Source organism: Canis lupus, chromosome 7 (assembly GCF_003254725.2).
Source record: "Canis lupus dingo isolate Sandy chromosome 7, ASM325472v2, whole genome shotgun sequence".
In the NCBI taxonomy this organism is placed as follows: Eukaryota; Metazoa; Chordata; class Mammalia; order Carnivora; family Canidae; genus Canis; species Canis lupus.
Genome location: NC_064249.1, coordinates 65,538,235 through 65,555,291, shown reverse-complemented (window position 1 = coordinate 65,555,291; position 17,057 = coordinate 65,538,235). Strand labels below are relative to the sequence as shown.

The window sequence follows — 17,057 nt, the reverse complement described above, 5'->3', positions numbered from 1 at the left end:
TCTGTTACAGGCACTAAGGGGCTTATGATACAAGTGCGGGACACTTGTGCTGAGAAGTTCCCCTGTCCACTGCCTGGCATGAAGCTGGCATTCAGTAAATCATGGAGCTGCTCATTAGCCAGGGGAACTGACCCAGAGGGATTGGATGGGATGCCACTGTCTGGGCTTCAGGCATTGGAATGAAGCAGAACCCCAGATACTGACCTGGGCGAGTCAGCTTAAGGATGACCTGCTGCTGAGCTCCCCTAATCCCAGAGCCAGGCTGCTGGGCGGCTGCGGAGGGGCTGGGCACATAGCAGGACTTGGATTGGCCGTGCAGAAGGCCTAATGATCTCCAAATGCTGTTTCTAATCTTTCTTAGATTTGACCAATGCCAGATTGAAGAACAAATTATGATTACTCAAACATGATTTTAATGTTCACATCCTGCACCTAAACCTAAGGGCTTAAATAAATACATAGACATCTCTGTTTCCCATTCAAGGGACAACAATGCAAAGTTCTGCTCTTCCCTCTTTCAAACCCTTGTTTTTGACTTTTTCATTAACCTGTTACTTTTAATGTGCAAGCATCTTGATATAAAACATTCAAACTTAAACCTAAGGTAAAGCTGGGGCACCTGAGTGGCTCAGTTGGTTAAGTGTCTGACTCTTGATCTCGTCTCAGGTTATGGTCTCAGGGTCGTGGGACCAAGCCCCGCATCAGGCTCTGTGCTGGGCATGGAGCCTGCTTAAGATTCTCTCTCTCTCCCTCCACCCCTGCTCTTGCATGTGCACTCTCTCTCTCATTAAATAAATAAATAAAACCCAAAACACCCCACAAACCAAAGTTAAAACTTAGGAAGAAGAACGTGTGAGCAATTTTGGGTGTTCCCAGCATTATCAACTTCCAAAAGCAGACCTACAGAGTTTAAGATTTCTCCTCTTCACCCATAAACTTTGAAACTTTTCCTTTGATAAATACCTGTGACAGGAAGTTAGAATTACTCACCATTTCCAATTTTATCTTTCCCCGAATATACATAGACACACCCCAAACACAATTCTCTCTTTCCACATAAAATTTTGAAAGACTGCAACGTTTTTTGGAGAGGTGAATGTATCGCAGGCTGTCCCTTCCCTGACACATTCGGTTTAGGCAGGTGGTGATCTTCTTCCCCGGCCAAATGTGAGGCCTTCCGGTGACACCTGACAAATGCTCGAAAGCACCAGGCTTTGAATTCATGGGGCTGGGGGTGGGCTCTGTTTTGGATATGAAAAATAAAATATCTCCTGTTTAGTTGAAAATGCCCCATTTGGGTTAGAAATTGTTCTTAGTGTGTGTCCTCACCTCCAATAATCACTTTTTTTTTTTTTTTAATTCAAGTTACTTAACATGTAGTGTATTATTAGTTTCAGGGCAGAGTTTGGTGATTCATCAGTTACATATAACACCAGTGCTTGTTCCCTCAGGTGCCTCCTTAATGCCCATCATGCAGTTACCCCTCCCCTCTACCCATGATGACCACAGTTTTGATGGCAGTACAGCTGGGTTAAGGCACGCAGGGCTTTTACCTCTTGCAGCAGAGTACTTGCTTCTGCCTTGAGGTCTAGGAACACGGTGAGGTTTAGCCCACTGCCATGGGCTGTGTTCCCCAGATGGAGCCTGGAGATGAGGACTCCGGCGCAGGTGAGTTCTGACCAGGCCTGAGGCGTGGGACAGCCAAGGAAGGAGGCTGAGCAAAGACGGCATATGACGCATGCAAGTCCTGCAGCGAGTCTCTGAGGACAGAGGATGGAGTGTCTGCTCTCCTGCAACTGGCTAAGGGCTGCCCTGAGGGGTTGGGACTTCCAGGCACTCCCCGCACACAGGTGAAGTGAGCTCTGGCAGCTGAGGGCAGCCCCTGACCCAGGGGAAAGCCCCTGAGGGAGATGCCCGTTCCAACCTTGAGGCAGCCTTGGCCTCTTTGTTATGGGTCTCCAGAAGCTTCTCATTTGTTTCAAACAATGAGATGTTTCAAACACTCCTCAAGTCATATGCTGCTGAAGGACGTGCCAACACAGAGTAGTAAACCACCTCCCTCTGACTCTGCTATCTTGTTGTCACAAGAGAATTCAGGCTGGCTCTGGCCGGCGAGGGGTTCCTCTCTCCTTTGAGGAAATCCATCCAAATGGGGGTGAGCTAACTCTGGCTGTGGGTCCAGTGAGCGGCTTGGGGACATTTGTGCTGTCACTCAGCGACTCTGCTCCACGAGGGCTCTCCCTGACGTGCTTCTCTCCTCCCGCGTGGTCTCCCCATCTTGCCTCTGTGCTGTCCCCCTCAGGGTGGCCCGTGAGGACCCTTCCGCTCTGCTCCTGCTCACCTCTTTGCTTTCACTTCGTGTCACTATGCCCCAGTATCCTCTTTTCTAGCCGTGTTTAGTGTACCCGGCAAGCCTCTGAAAAGCACCTACTGTATGCCCAATGCCATTTCTGGCCTGGAGGGACACAGATAGATCATATGGATGGAATTCCTGTCTGCACAGAGCTTGTGGTCCCCGGTGGAACATGAGCAAACAGATGACAACAATGCTGCGTGGTAAGTGTTGGTTTAGGCGGGAGTAAACGGGTTGCCACCTGGAGGTCAGGGATGCTTCCCCGAGGAAGGGACGTTTCATCCGTTTCATCCGAGACCCACAGGGTAAATGGACAGGATAAAAGAGTCAGCCAGCAGAGGCTGGGGAGGTGAGAAGCATGTTCCTGGCAGCACGAGTAAAGGCTGGGGCAAGAAAGAAAAAAAAAAAACTCTGTATGGTTGAAAGATAGAAACAGAGCCAAAAATTGAAAGAAAGAAGAAAAAAAAAAAAGAAAGAAAGAAGAGGCCAAGATGTGGCCTGACCACACAGAGATTTGTAAGGCAGCCAAGCAAGGGTAGGCCATCGCTAGACGTTCCTTGCACTCTAACACACTCCTCTCCTCTGCACCTCCTTACCTGACATTCCTTCTGCCTGCAAAGTCAAGGGTTGGGGGTCCCTCCTGTCCCAGTGCCCCTGCAGTCCAGTCCAAGCCTGCCTGTGTTCTCCTGAGCACACCCCACACACTGAGGCTGAGAGCGAGCGGAGGGCAGGGGCCGTCTCCGCACGCCCAGGCGCAGGGCCTGGTGGCACAGGTGCAGACCAGCTGCCAGCTGGATGGCCTGAAGGGAGGCAGGAAGAGAATGGAGAGCAGAGAAGCACAGCATACTGGGAGGTGGAGAGAGAACAGGAAAGGGACGAGAAAAAAATTTCACTCTGCTTTTTGAGTTTCCTGGGGAAAGGGAATAAACGTGCAATTCTTACTAGGATGAAAGAGAACCACAGTGATCACCTTTAAAAGGACAGAATACGGGCACCGCCGGTGGCCCAGCAGTTTAGCGCCGCCTTCAGCCCAGGGTGTGATCCTGGAGACCCGGGATCGAGTCCCACGTCGGGCTCCCTGCATGGAGCCTGCTTCTCCCTCAGCCTATGTCTCTGCCTCTCTCTGTGTCTCTGTGTCTGTCATGAATAAATAAATAAAATCTTTAAGAAAATAAAAATAAATAAAACAACAGAATACAGGAGAGAAATAGTTTACAAAAGAGCAACTGGGTGGATCAAGGTAAAGAGACCCTTTGCCAGAGGCTGAGTAATGGCAGGGACTTGGGCCTCTGCCAATCCGTTAAGAGCAGGACTCCGAGGAGTCCTCCGAGCAATCAGAATGGTCAGCACCCGCTGCAAAACTGCTTTGCTTTTATGGCTTTCATTAAATTGAATTAACTATAATAACCAGGGCTTCTGTCTGCCCCACTCTCCATTTCAAAACCTTCTCTTTTAGCTGTTGGGCATGGAACTTCTGCACTGAAAATCAGAGTGGTGTGTGTGTATGTGTGTGTGTGTGTGTGTGTGTGTTCCTTTACTAGAAGGGCAGGCTGATCTTTAAAGAGCTGAATTACAGTAATAGGAATGGAAATGAGTTACTTATGGCAGCCCCGAGTCCCTCATGCTGTCACTTCCTTACATCTGGGAGCCCCTCGCCACAGGCCATCATGCTGGTCAAGTGCAAAGGGGAGAGCTCTAGCGTTGCATTAGGAGACCTGGCTGGACAGCCTGCTGTCTGTCCTTTACCAGCTGCGAGATGTGGGGTTTCCCTTCCAAAATGTTTCCTTATTTCAGTTCTAGAAGCATACCTGGAGAAGGCGAAAGAGCGAAACTTTCACTTTTAATCCTTTAAATGACTTCTAAATATGAGCCTATTTGGAGAAAAGGGGGGAAAAAACACAGCCAAATGTCTGTCTTTGCAGAAGAGCAACAGGGAGCCTACGTTGGCAGTGTCTTTGTAGGTACTTTAGAGAGCCGAAGGTCAAGGCGCAGAAGGCGTAGTGAGGGACTGTGGCTCCGCGCCCTGTTCTGACTGTGCCTCTCTCATCTCCCCTGGCCAGCCTGCTACCACGAACTTCTTCCTGAGTCTTCTGGAAGATGCATTGTGGGCCCTCTGTGGGGCCTTGGGCACTTTCCACATCCGAGCCAGCTCAGGCCCAACGGAAAGTATTGATGGTGATCTATTGGTAAATCTTCCAGGGAGAAACCTCTTGCAAGGGACAGAAAAAGGTCATCCTTTCTCAATACAGAGAAATTATATTATGATTCTTGGAAACCACAACAAAAACCAGAACAAAGAAAAATCAACATCCATTCTGTCTTGAAAATTCAAGTACGGAGCAATGATATATGGAAGCTTCATGTTTCTCATGGGGCTGTTAATAGATCTGCAGTTCTCAAGGACCCTCTGGAGGGTGACAGCAGCCATTGGCAATGGGGGGGGGGGTGTGTGTGTGGCCAGGGCTCTCCCATCACCGCTAGGCAGATGGACACAGGGGCTGTGTGCTGCGGTTGGGCCGTGGGCGGGTGGTCAACCAGGCTATACTCCAACCACAGCTCTGCTACTTTGTGCGTGTGCGCTTTGGCCGAGGAAGTTATCCATGCTGCCTCAGTTCCTCAGTTGTAAAGTGGGGAGAAGAATGGCTTCCATCTCACAGTGTTGTTGAGAACATTTAATGAGTAAAGACAGGCAACGCAGCTACTCAGTAAGTGGTATTTACTACTGCTGTGCTCTGTCCTAGCTGTGCAACCGGCAATGTTACCAACCTCTTTTAGCTTTCATTTCCTCCTTGTAAAATGGAGTAAAAATACTTACCTTGGGGCCATTGTCAAGTTTAAACGGAATGGTGTACAAACTGGTGTTTACTGAGTTGGTGTTAGTAAAAGGCAGCCTCCCCAGTGGGGGTTTTTCTGAGTCTTCTACACTTTCTTAGTTTCTTCTTGACATCTTTTCAAACACGAAGCTAGTAACACTCCCTTGCTCTCTGGACAAGACAAGGTGTGATCCTTGCCCGGCATGGCGTGAAGCCACAGCAAGTAAGGCAGGCAGCCCTGCAGGGAGAAGAGACCTGAATAAAACAATCACAGGAGGAAATATTTAGAAGGCTACATGCAGTGCGGAGCCTGTTTGGCATATCTTCGCTTACTTAAACCTCAGCACTCTTGTGAGCTAGCCTCATTCCCATTTGTAGGTGATGGAACTGTGTGTGGGGGTGGGGGTAAGCAGGAGTGGGATTCAGACCCCAGGGCATTGGGCTCTGGAGTCAGTGTCCTTTGCATTAAAGCTGTCTCTGGAGAGAGGAGACTGGAACGTGTGGGAGGAAGTGAGAGAGGTTGGGAGTGTGTCCTGGATGCCAGGCCCACCTTCATTTTAAAACATTTTAAAACATCAGGGAAACAACCCAATTATTCATTGTCCCTGAAGCAGCTGCAGTCTCTGGTCCTGTGTGTCCTCATAATCATCCTTCCCTGCTTCCTCTCTCCCCGCCCCCTGGCTGCCTCATTGATAGGAACACCGGACACATGAGGCCAGAAACTCAGTGACCGCACACAGTGTCCTTCTGTGTGGGTCACTCGCTCACAAGGTCAGCACAACAAACTCACCCCACTGCAAGGACAGTCCCTGGGAAGCTGGGGGGAGAGGTGGGGCCAGTGTTTGGTCTTGGTCTCCTGCCTGTCCCAGACCAGGGCCCTGCGGCTGACTGGGGAGGGAACACTTGGGGGAGGGCAGGAGAGAGGTGGGAGAGGAAACTTGATTGGAGAAGGGGATGGGGGGTGGAGAAGACTTCATTTTGGCATTTTGGAAGATTACTCTGGAGGCCACTAATTGGAACGAGCTTTTGCACGTCCAATACTTTATGTACACCAAGTACCTTGTTACTTTGTTTTGGTAACAAGAGTTTGAAGTAGTCACCTTCCCTCTCATTTTTCAAACCATAAATGTCAGAAAATACTCCTTATTGTTGATTAGATTGTTTGGGAGGGGGTGGGGAAAGATTACCCAGCTTGTGAATCATCACCCGTAGTACACTGTGTGGTGTAAACTAGAAGATCTATGTTCCTTTTCCCACCAGAGATAGTCTAAGAATCATATTGTGAATTTGTGTAACACCTAGTTTATAAGTTATTTTACATGTATTTTTAGGAGATGGAAGATCATTTTGTTTCAGATTCATAACCCTCTCCAAATAAAATGTCAATATCCTTCTTTCTGGGCTCAGCTTTCCAAGGCCATGCTGCAGAATGGGGCTTTCTTTTCTCCCTTTCTTTAAAGATTATATGAATCTCAGGAAAAGAAAGCCACCGAGTTTAGGTGGCTAAGAGCAAAGATTTAGACAGAGAAAAGAGGACTTGTTTGGAAGATCTGCCGATTTTGGGAATAGAGAGTTTTCTTTCTTCGGGTCTGGAGGATTTATAGACTTATGTTTCCTCCTTAAGACAAATGACCCAAGCACGTTTTTTTTTTTTTTTTCGGCCCTAACTCTAATCAATTACCTTTGTTACTAAAGAAATAAATAATCTCTACAGAGTAATAGAGTTAAAACGCACTAGGTTCTAGCGTTTGGGGGTTATTGAGACTTTCTGTTTGTTTGCTTTTGTCTCTCGAGAGCTGTGCTTTCGCTAACTCCTAGTCCTGGAGTAATTTTTTGCCAGGAGTCCTGATGCGCAGGAGACAAGTCGGAATGTCAGGGCCCGAAGGGACCGTGGAAAAGCCCGAGCCGCAAGCCCTGGCTTTGGGGGGCGGGGCGGGGCGGGGGGACCGGAGGCCCAGAGAGCCGGAGCCACTGGCCCGAGTCACCGAGCCGGCCGAGCGCCCCCCACCCCACCCCCACCCCCACCCCGGGCTCGCAGCCCTCGGCGTCTCGGCTCCGGACCCGGCTCTCGACGGCCCCTCCTTCGCGAGCTCTACGCCTGGGGCCGGGCCCCCGTTCCTGCACCTCCTCGCCCCCTCCCCCACCCCGGGGCGCGCGGCCCGCGGAAGGGCTCCGCGTGCGAGCGGCCCGGGCTCCCGCCACCTGGCGGCGCTGGGCCGGGAGAGCGCGCCGCGACGCCGGCCAGGGCGGCCCGTCCCAGCGCCCGGCTCCGGCGGGGCGGCCCCGGTCGCGCCGCGCCAGGCTCGCGGGGGTCAAGTCCAGGTTGCGGCTGCAGGAAGGCGGCGGGGGAGGGGCGGCCGGGGCCGCGCCCCCACCTCCTCTCCCCTGCGCCGTGCGCGGAATGTTGGGCCCGGGCCACCGGCGCTCCGTCTGTGTAAACATCGTTAGCCTCGGGAGCCGACGCGTCGTGCGTCCCCCGCTTCCCTCCCGCCTGCGGCCTGCCCGCGCCCGAGGACGCCCGAGGACGCCCGAGGACGCCCGAGCCCCCCGCCCCGCCCCGCCCCGGCCCGGCCCGCGGGGTTCCAGGCGGACCCCGGCGCCCGGCCTCCCGCACGCGGAGGGCGGGGCGCGCCTCTTGCTCCTGCACCCAACGGGGATCGACGTCCGGGCCGGATGCTTGAGCACCTCCTCTGGGACAGCTTGAGCTCGGGAGGCAATCTTCCCGGCTCACCTGGAGCTGGCTACACGTGGCTGCGTGTTCAGGAGCCCTCCTCCACCTCCCGGGCGCCAGGGGGGAGCGGAGGCCTCCCACCCCCGGGCCTCGGCGGGGGCGGGGGCGGGACGGGGGCGGGGGCCGGGCCGCTGCGCTGCGCTGCGCTGCGCGGCCGCCGGGGCTCCGCGGCTCCCTCCCTCCCTCGCTCCCTCCCCGCCGCCGGGGGCCCCGCGCCGGCCCCGCGCACCCGCCCTCCCTCCCGCCTCCCCGCCCCGCTCCTTCCGCGGAGCGCCCGCCTCCTTCGCAACCAACTTGCAAACCCACTGACTTTCAGACACGGGTTTCATCATCCATGAAAGCATTATCTCCGCTTTCTTCGCTCGGGTGGGGGTGGGGGTGGGGGTGGGGGGTGCCGTCCTCCTCGCTTGGGGTAAGAGACCCCAAAGCGGGAGGAGACGCCTTCCAGGGTATGTATTTTGAGGCAGATCATACAAATGACAAAGATAAAACCCCTTGGAGCCCATGGCGGTTTTGACTTTAAACATGAGGCGAGTTAACAAGGGAAGAAGCAATAAATTCAGCCCGGGGCATGACCCAGTACTAAATTGTCTCTTACAGTGTCCAGATTTCTGGCCAAGTTGTCAATGTGATGCCCCCTTTCTCCGCCAGCCTCCCCAGTTCCCCTTTCAGGTCGTGGTGTTTTTGTTGGTTTGCTTTTGTTTCACTGCCAAGTTATCTCTGCCCTAACTCCCCGCCCCTCCCCCCTCGCTGACTCTGGTGTCCAAGTTCCTTAAGCATGACCAGAATCACACACCCACAGTTTCTCCTGCTAAATCCCTCAAGTTGCTTCCCTGGTAGAAATTTTGAAACAAGCTCTCCCGTCAGAACATTTTGTTCATCCCTCCCCACACACAAGCTGGTGAAAGATGGAAGGCTTTGGTATTTGCTGGAAACGAAAACACGGGGACGCGGCTGGAACAGACATCACGATGTTCTTTTGGTCCTTTGCACGAGGTGATCGTGTATCCTTCACATTCTATATGAGAACATGTCGCCCCAACTGGAGACAAGCGGAACTGGTGAGGGTTAACCAAGGAACGCTTAGGGTGCCTGAGTCCGGGAAAGGATTAGACCACGCTAGACTAACAGGCTGATCCGAGCGATAAAGTTATCCCAAAGATTCTTTCCGCTTTGTGTTTAACAGTTCCTTTTCTTCAAAGGCAAGGGGTACATGGTGTTGCTTTTATGGCCTGGAACCCACAACCAGCCAGCATGAAACATTGTATTATCTTTCCTGTTGCATTAGATTTAGAAGGAAACCGTGATATCCTTACCTAAGCATCGCACAGTGTTTTCCTCCTGATGTCCTACAGATCAGAAGGAGGGGGACCGAACACGGTCAGCGCGCTGCAGAAGAGCCGCATGGAGTAAGATGTGCGCAAGGCAAAGGTTTGGAACACGAAGCAGGTCATTCCAACTGCCCCCTGGGCAATGCCGGGGACTGGGCAAGGTTAAGAAGTGAAAAGGAAGTGAGGATTTTCCTCAGCACTCAACGGTTGCTCAAAGCAGTTGCCCTCTGCTTCTTGCTCAGCCACAAAAATAAGGGCATTGGCTGTAACAGTAATATAACCGCTAACATTAGTGCCAAGCCCTGTGCCAAGTGCTTAACATACATGATCTCACTTAATCTCCTCACAAGACTTGGGGGAGCTGGGTTCCTATTGTTTCAAGTTCATAGATGAGGAAATGAAGTCGTCGGAGGGAGGCTGTCACTTGCCCAGGGCCACACAGCAAGGAAACAGAGAGGAGTTTAGGGCCAGTGCTTTCAAGTTCTACGTTTATCTGCCTCCCGTGTGATTTCCTATTGAAAAGTCTGGGGTACAGTGAGTGAAGAAATGAGAAAAGATCTATTAAATATCTGATTATGAGTAGTTCTATCTTTAAGGCGGGCACTCAGTATGAGCTAGACACTAAATCGTCACCCCTGCCCTCGAGGTAGGTGGGCAGTATCACCCCCAGCTTGAGGAAGGGACAGTGGAGGCTCTAAGAAGCTGAGATGAGAGCTGATGTTTGAATGCAGAACTGCCTATTTCTTTTTTTTTTTTAATAAAGATTTATTTATTTATTTATTCATGAGAGACACAGAGTGAGAGAGAGAGGCAGAGACACAGGCAGAGGGAGAAGCAGGCTCCACGCAGGGAACCCGATGTGGGACTCGATCCTGGGTCTCCAGGATCACGCCCTGGGCTGAAGGCAGCGCTAAACCACTGAGCCACCCGGGCTGCCCAGAACTGCCTTATTTCTGAGCCTGGGCTTTTTTATCGGCATCCCGACTTAGGTTCTTGTACGAGCGTGCATGTTTGTGTGTGTGTATTTTGGTGGGGGGGGGGGGACTGAGAAGTCCTTAGGATGAGTAGCAAGAAATGAAACCTTTTCTGTGGTTAAATGCATATAAAGTGGCTGTAGTTGCCATGGTAGCCCTGAAAATGCAGAGTCAATGAGTGCCAACCACTGTTCTAAGCACTTCATATTCATTTGTTTAATCCTCCGTGAAATAAGCATGCTTATGATGCTTATTTTACAGATGAGGAAACTGAGTCATGGAACATAAATCACTCGCTGTGAAGGTCATTCTGAGAATTAGGGACAGAGCCTTTACTTAAACTCAGGAAGTCTGGCTTCAGTTTCTGTGTTCTCAGCCATTTATTGCCTACTGCCTTCCCAAAATAGCTGAACATTGGTTCATCTGTATCCAAGCCACACACAGCCACCTCTTCGATGTGTATGATTGTGACCTTCAGTCAGGCAAGGTCACAGTCAGGATTTGTAGACTCAACCAGTCTGAGACATGCTGGCCTGCTCTTTCTCTCTCCCTCTCTCTCTTTGTTATCTTTCAACTTTCTTGGAATGTTGGAGTCTTCTTAGTTTTAATTATCACAGAGTAGGACCAAATGTAGGTATTAAGTTGTACTCGTTGGCAATCCCCCGAGAAAGCAGCAGGTGGCTCTACTTTATGACCATTATGCAATAATTCTCATGAAGATAGGCCTTGAGTGAATCGATCTCAAATTCAGTGTCTGACCATCCCGCGTGGAACGTGCGAGCCACAGAGGAGAACTCTTCCATGCGCAAGCTCACGTGTCTTCTGGTCTACCTGTCAGAGCCTCAAGGATGCTCAGGGGTAAAGCACTCTGTTCTAGTCTTTGAATGACAGAGAGAGTTCGCTAGCCGGCCTCACCACGGCAAGCCAGTTGTGCAGTTGTAGAGAGATCTGACTGCTTCCTTGGAAAGTGGAAACAGAAAGCGGCTACACGTGAAATTTTCGACTTCTGGATGCAAGTTAATATATCAAGCAGCTGTGCTGAATGTGACCATGAACCGGGGTTCCTCTACATGCGCTTAATAGCACAGCCAAATTTGAACTTCCTGCATTCCCCTGCAAGCATCCTTGCAAATCTGGCCCCTCTGTGACATTGGTGAGCTGAACATTTTTAGGACTCGGGACATTGTGTTAAAGTAGAGGCAAAGAACATGACAGAGACGAACCACATATAACAGCAACCAGACGATCCGAGGAAAGGGATGTGCCATTCGGATGCTGAAAATGCCCTCTGATAAATGTCTGAAGTTTCCTGAACATTAAATACGAACAGGAAATACTTCACAGAAGACTCCTTAATATAACAACTAGTGCGTATTCCAGTCAGTGGAGTGGTGGATTCATGAAGTAAGTATCGGAATTTGTGATTGTTTCCAGCAGGGGTCCTGGATTCATCTTTAACCCCTCATCGTTCCCTAGACGGACCATGGGCAGGCTCACGGAGGCATGGCAAGAAACCGTTTGAAGGACCTTCAAAGTCCTTGAGATAAAAGTCCATATGAAACAGTATTCAGGCAACTTCCTCGATGCTAGGAAGTCAGTGAGTTTTGTATTTCTGCCAGTTCTAGAAATAAATACAATACCTTGCATCTTATTTAAGCCTATGATCTCACTTTGCCATTCGCAACAGCTCCGTGGGGTAAGTGGCCCATAATCCTCCTTGACGTCTGTTCTACAGATGAAAAAACAGTCAGAGGGCGATCAGGGGCTCTGTCCAAGCCTCCGAGTTGTTTACACATTGGGCCTGGGACCCAGGCCTTCTGAGCGCCACCTGGACGCGTCTCCACCGTGGTCACGCAGCGCAGGCTGCTCAGCTTTGTCGTCTACTTAATGTGAGATGTGGCTCAAAATGATGGGGCTTCTAGTAAGGTCTGAATATTGGGGTGGAGTTCAGATAGTGGGATGGTCTCCTCACACCTGGGAGATACTTTCCACATGTCCCCAGAGCTCTCCTGGAGAGGATGGAGGGCGAGCCAGGAGCATGTGGGCCTGTGGGAACGTCCAGGGAGAGGAGAGTTCAGGTTGGTTCCCTCCCGCCACATGTTCATTTCGCTCGTCCCCATAGCTGTCTCTAAGTGAGGATAAGAACCATGATTCATGAGTTGCTAAAGACCGTGGAGGAAACTACTCTTATATAAACACCACTGATGTGGAATAGCTGTAGAAAACCAATTATTCAAAGCTGACTTTTATTGTACTTTCAAACTGAATCCGTTGTCATTCCACATCTCTATTCTTTTCCTTTATTTAAGTTTCATTTTTGTTTTCTTTCTTCTCCTTCTCTTCTTCCTCTTCCGCCTTCCTCCTCCTCCTCCCTCTCTTCTTTCTTCTCCTCCTCTTCCTCCTCTTCCTCCTCCTCCTCCTCCTCCTCCTCCTCCTTCTTCTTCTTCTCCTCCTCCTCCTCCTCCTCCTCCTCCTTCTCCTCTTGCCAACACCCACATCTCAATAGCTTAACACCATTAGAACTTAATGACTTGCTCACATCAAACCTAAAATGAGTTTTTCCAATCAGCTTGCAGTTCTTCTCTAAGCAGCGGGAATGGGGCAGGCTCTTCCATGCTGGGGCTCCGATGAGTCGGGGCTTGCCATCAATGTGAAGCCTTCAAGGTCATGGGGCTCACTTCCATCAAGCATGCAGAAATGAAAGGAGCCCAAACTTTGCATGTGGAAAGGCTATTGGGGGCCCCTCTCTAGACAGTTACTACTGCTGCTACTTTTGGCTAGATTTGGTCACAGGTTCACCCCAACTCACCCATCGTGCACACTAGGAAGATATGTAGCCATGTGCCAGGAGAGAAGCCTGGTTTGGAGAAAAACCAGCAGTTGTGCCCCACTGATTCACTCCATGAGTTCTTTTTCTACTAGAGTGGTGCCACTCCATGAGTGATAGGAGCCGTATCAGAATGTGTAGGATTCCTATGGTGGGTAAAGATTAGCAACTTACTTTGACTAAGTCCCCAAATGGGGTAGATACTCTCTACTGCAATAGATACTTTACACGGAAAATAAATTTTCAAATAATCAATCCCAAGAGAGAAAACATAGGCAAGTAAAAGGAAGGAAAAATACCCACAGAGAACCACTATTACCATTTTGATATATTTGATATTTTACATATATATATTTGATGTATTTTCTTGAAGTTAATAGTTTTAAAAAGACGTTTTCATTTAAATAATTTTAATTAAATTTTATTTAAAACACATCCCCAATGGAACTGTATTTCTAACTATTTATACCTAAACATGTTTTACATGGTTCGTAATAGTAAAGAAGTATAATTTTGAGTTCTACTTTTTTCATCCTGTAATAACATTTTACATTAGATGGGACATTATAGCATACAGAGGACATTTTTACACACATTTTCATGACCTTATTTATGATTTTTACACTATTTTTCATACATTTGTAGTCTTCATAGTTATAATTTTTTTTGAAGATTTTATTTATTTATTCATGAGAGACACACACAGAGAGAGGCAGAGACACAGGCAGAGGGAGAAACAGGCTCCATGCAGGGAGCCTGACGTGGGATGGGACTCGATCCTGGGTCTCCAGGGTCATGCCCTGGGCCGAAGGCAGTGCTGAACCGCTGAGCCACCCAGGGATCCTAAAGATTATATAGATAAAATCTTTAATATCATATGTGTTCTGTTGAATTTCAACTCATCCATAATAGGCTTAATTATTCTCTTTTTCTTGGACTTTCATTTCCTTTTCCCCCCTCTCTGTTGTGGATGGGGTTGGTGCTCACTCCAAATCCCTTAAAGTTCTTTTTTTTGCATTTTTGTGTTGATAGAAATGTGAATCATTTAAGATTTTTTGGAAGGCTACCTAGTAGATTCTACTGCAATTTAAAATTCATGCACTCTCTGACACTGAACTTCCTTTCAGGGACTGGTGCTTTTATTTGTATGAGATAGATTCCCAGGAATGGGATATCTGGAAAACATATTGAGAGATTATTCATAGTAGCAAAACAGAAAAAAAAAAAAACAAAACCCAAACACCAACATTGCAGAGCAAAACAACAATAACCTGATGACAAAGTGATTGTCCCAGTAATAAAATATTGTGTAGCCATTAATGAGAATGAAATGGAGTTAGACCAGTTAAATTGAAGGGATTTCCATGAAGTATCGATCAGACAAAATGCAAGCAATTGTGGATAGTGTGTTTCATAGGATCTCATTTATGGAAAGCAAACAAGAGAAAAATTTTAAAAGTCTACATGTATTATATAGATGAGCTGAATGTAAATATAGATATATTTATGTCCTGGTCACAAATCTCATTTTTTCAAGTAACTGGAATAGTCATATTCAAATGAAGTGTTATCTGTTTCTTTGGAGCAGGAATTATTACCCACCTCCAATACCTGATAACAACAAGCATCTTTTTTTTTTTTTAAAGATTTATTTATCTATTCATTCAAAGAGAGCAAGAGAGAGGCAGAGACACAGGCAGAGGGAAAAGCAGGCTCCATGCAGGAAGCCCAATGTGGGACTCGATCCCAGGTCTCCAGGATCACACCCCAGGCTGTGGCGCAGCACTAAACCGCTGCGCCACCGGGGCTGCCAACAACAAGCATCTTAATATGAGGTCCAAAGACATCTAGCTAGAATCCAAGGGTTAATGCAAGTATTTCCTTCAAATGCACAGAAGTAACATTTTTTTAAAAATGAGGCCATGGTTTTGCTTTACATTTTCAGTATAGCTTTAAAAACATAGTGTTACTTGTTCCTGGGAGAAAATCAAATAATAAGATAGAGTCGGGAGGGATGACAGTAACTAACTTTTAAAGTTCTTGCTATGTGTCGGACATTGGACTAATTGCTTTAAATATACAATCTTGGGACACCTGGGTGGCTCAGCGGTTGAGCGTCTGCCTTTGGCTCAGGTCGTGATCCTGGAGTCCTGGGATGGAGTCCTGCATCGGGCCCTGTGGGGAGCCTGCTTGTGCTCTGCCTATGTCTCTGCCTCTCTCTGTGTGTCTCTCATGAATAAATGAATAAAATCTTTAAAAACAAAACAAAACAATCTTAATTGTTACAATTCTGAGAGGTAGTATTTCTCCATTTTCTGGGAAAACCCAGAGATCGATGTTTATCGAGGGTTATATAGATTATACAGCTTGTGAGTGGCCAAGACAGATTTGGCATCCGAAGCCTGTGTGTTTAACCATCTTCCCAAATGGACTGCCTATCTTTTTACTATGTTTCGTGTCACAAACCTCTTTCTATACATGGAATTCATGCATTCTTGAAATACATGGGTAGAGATAAAATTTTTTTTGGATTGAATCAAATACTTTATTATTGCTTTATATTTTAAAATTAGGTGTGTGTCCCTAAGGCCCAAATATTGGTCAAATGACATTATAAAATTGCATGTATACACACATAGGTATGTATATGTATATATATAATGTAGTCCATGTACATCTCTGTATACAGAGAGTGGAGTGGTGTGAATGGTGTAGAGCAGCTTTGTAGTTCATTCTGAAGCTAGACAGTAATTTTACCTTTCTCTTGTTTGGGTTCCAGATGACAAAAAGGAATATGAGGTCTGTGCCACTCATCTTATGATTTTTTGTACTGTTTTGAGGATTTTGAGATACCTTGATTCCACTACAGCCCCAAGAGAGGCTGGAAGTATGGGGGACAGCTGTAGGACAGAGGGACTTGAACAATCCACGGACAAGAGGAGTTTGAAGTAATTAAATCAAAATAATTAAATAGTGTTTTTGTTTTGCACATTGATTATTACCTGGTTCAACATAATGGTTTACCTCATAATGACATTTCCACTTTCAGTAAACTTGTTATAAGTAAAATTGGAAATACATTAAAACAATAGGATGGGATTATCTATGCTGCAAAGTGGAATTTCTGTTTACAAGCACCAACAACATGATAAACAGAGGATTAGTGAAATAATTTCTATATATCTTTTTTACTTTGGCTGTTAAAAATACATGAGTATTATTAGGTATATATTAAAATATTTATGTGTTGTGATTTCTTAACCTAATATAAGTTTTTTTTTTAGTGTATCAAGAGCCATCTATTCAAAATGAAAAGAAAATCCACAAATTAGTTTTTATGCCCCAAGTGTTTAAAAAGATGCTTTTTCCTAGCTAAAACAAACACCCTCCTCCTCCATATTTCCAAGACAGAAATTAATTTTCTTTTTCACAAACAGCACTGAAGGCAGCAAACAGCCTGGTCAACAGAGTGTCTGCACAGGAGGCAGTTCATTTCATTTGTTGCTATTATTTTTTGAACCTCATTTAAAGACTTCTCTAGTTTTAGAGGATAACAGGTAAAGGCTGGGAAGCAGGAATTCTTTCTATGGATCTATGGAGATTTGCTAATGAATCTTTCCTTAATTACCGGGGGAGGGGGGGGCGGGAATTGCTTTTTTTTTTTTTTTTTTTTTTTTTTTAATAGAATCACAGGGATAGAAAAAAAAAAAACAACAAACTTCTTTCCCACACCAGCACTGACAAATGAGTGGTTGTTTCCTGGGTTGAGAAGCATTAGAGGGCCAACTTCAATTCTGAGTTTAGTCAAAGTGTTCTGGGACCAGTGTTTTCAACTGGACCTCTGAGTTTACCGTATTTGGGAGGGTGACCCTAAGCCGACATTTCTCTGGTTGCAATTACATAAAAATGTTAGATTAAAAAGTGTCCAGAAAGCATCTTAAAATATGTAGTTAAATTGGAAGGAAAGGGGAAGTCTTGAGTTTCAAAAACAAACAAAAAAAAAGGAGCTCAAACCCAAAGGGGACCAC

At 47.5% G+C, this 17,057-nt stretch overlaps 2 long non-coding RNA genes across 3 annotated transcripts; one reads left to right on the top strand and one right to left on the bottom strand.

Annotated features, from left to right (window-relative positions):
* Positions 1 to 1,274: 1,274 nt before the first annotated feature.
* On the bottom strand, positions 1,275 to 8,005 carry LOC112647968 (uncharacterized). 2 transcript variants are annotated; one of them, XR_007412118.1, is made up of 4 exons: positions 7,898 to 8,005; positions 5,169 to 5,421; positions 2,950 to 3,490; positions 1,275 to 2,736 (listed from the first exon to the last, which is right to left on the bottom strand). It is a non-coding gene; the product is annotated as an uncharacterized LOC112647968 (long non-coding RNA). The 2 variants fall into 2 exon arrangements; XR_003128610.2 differs by having other exon boundaries at positions 3,324 to 3,490.
* On the top strand, positions 2,419 to 15,972 carry LOC125755473 (uncharacterized). The gene is made up of 3 exons (XR_007412119.1): positions 2,419 to 2,556; positions 3,299 to 5,937; positions 15,809 to 15,972. It is a non-coding gene; the product is annotated as an uncharacterized LOC125755473 (long non-coding RNA).
* The last annotated feature ends 1,085 nt before the right edge of the window (positions 15,973 to 17,057 follow it).